Here is a 1976-nt window from a genome sequence, read left to right as displayed (position 1 = left end):
GCCAAAGATGAGTAAGCCAAGCCTCATCTTAGGGAGGGTAATGTGATAAGTCCTATGGTTAGTTACACACCAGGTTATCTCGGAGGAGAGAAGCGGGGATGGTGATTGTGCCTGGGGACATGGGGACTGCAGAAGGAAGCTCCCTATTCTTTGGGTTGGAATATTCTCTTAAAATGCACCTGACTCAGAGAATGAGCACCTCTGCTAGTGGTGACTTCCTTGGCACTAAGGTATCAAGGGACAACAAAACCCTTCGGGAATTGTTATGGGCTGAATTGTGTCCCTCCCCAAAATTCATATGTTGTAAACTTAATCCCCGGTACCTTACAACGTGACTGTGTTAGAGATGGGGTCTTTAAAAAGGTAATTATGTTAAAATGAGGCCTTTAGAATGGGCCTTAATTCTATGTGGCTGGTGTCCTTATAAGAAGAAGATGTTAGAATTCACAGAGAGCCACCAGGGATGTGTGTCCACAGAGGAACGATCACTTGAGGACACAGCGAGGGGGTGTGTCCATCCACAAGGCAAGGAGAGAGGCCTCAGAAGAAATCTAACCTCCTAGCACCTTGATCTTGGACTTGTAGCTTCCAGACTGTGAGAAAGTAAGTTTATATTATTTAAGCCTGTGGCTTTACGGCACCAGGGACCAGTTGCGTGGAAGACAGTTTTTCTGCTGACCGGGTGGTGGGGGGATGGGTTTAGGGATGATTCAAGCGCATTACATTTATTGTGCACTTTATTTCTATTATTATTACATTACGGTATATAATGAAATAATTATACAGCTCACCATAATGCAGAATCAGCGGGAGCCCTGAGCTTGTTTTCCTGCAACTAGTCGGTCCCCTCTGGGGGCAATGGGAGACAGTGACACCCGGGGTGCGTTGCTTAAGTCCAGTCCACTCCATAATCTCGATTTGGTTGCTGTCACTGCAGAAAACCCTGCTTCACAAAGATAGGATGTTGGAAATGAAGCCGGCTTTTCAGTGCTTTTGTAGCAGTCTCAGGATGTTCTGCTTTGACTTTAATCCAGAATGAATGGAGCGTTGAAGTCGTCTCAAAGATACTTTTAGGGCCACCGTCATGTGCGATCACAAGCAGCTGATCCTCTTCCAGCATGGACAAAGCTGATTCACCTGGGTTATTTACAAATGGGTGGCGGCTCCATTCCTTCCCAGTTCAAGGGTCGTTCGTGGTTGGAAAGTCATGCTCAGACTCTTGAAAGCTGAGACAGGGGATCATGTACCAGCTGGCTCAGTCTCTTTCAAAATCTCTGCTAATATTTGAGGGCCATGGAGCCCTGTGTTTGGGTTTGCTGTCCCTTTAAGTGTGGCTGACGCGGTGTGGCAGTCACGGTGACTGAACCTGGGTGCATTCTCAAGCTCCCTGGGCTCGCTCAGGCAGACTGCCACAACTCCACTTTCATTCCAGCTTCTTGCCTCAAAATATTGTGGGACAGATGTCGAGAGACTGAAGCCAGCGTGTGCATCCTAACTGGCCAGGGAAATAGTAAATCGAGGTGACAGATTCTTATGTAATTCCTCTTTTGCTCAAAAATATGCAGATAGATTGGACCGTTACATTTTGGTGGATGCCAGTGACGTCTCTGCGATGTGTGAATGTATGTGTATAAAATTCAACAAATGCTCACATTTTCACCATACGGGATAACTAAACTTTAATGTTTTGTTGTATTTGCTTCCCGGATTTTCTGTATGCTTTTTTTTTTTTTTAAAGCAATAAATCTTTGGAGATAAAGCAAAGCAAAAATCACCTTTAACCATTATCTGTAGGCTCATCTCTCCTGTCCTCTCTCACATGCCCCCTGCCCCAGGCAATTACTATTAGGAGTGTGTCATGTGGGATTTTAGTCCCTTTTAAATGTCTAAAACTACATTTTATAATTGTAGATCCATAAGCAAGATATAATACTATAGCTACATTTTTTAAGTTTACATAAATGATTTAATAGAGT

This window comes from Pteropus vampyrus, unplaced genomic scaffold, assembly GCF_000151845.1.
Source record: "Pteropus vampyrus isolate Shadow unplaced genomic scaffold, Pvam_2.0 Scaffold272, whole genome shotgun sequence".
Classification (NCBI taxonomy): domain Eukaryota; kingdom Metazoa; phylum Chordata; class Mammalia; order Chiroptera; family Pteropodidae; genus Pteropus; species Pteropus vampyrus.
Note: the sequence above shows the minus strand (reverse complement) of the source record.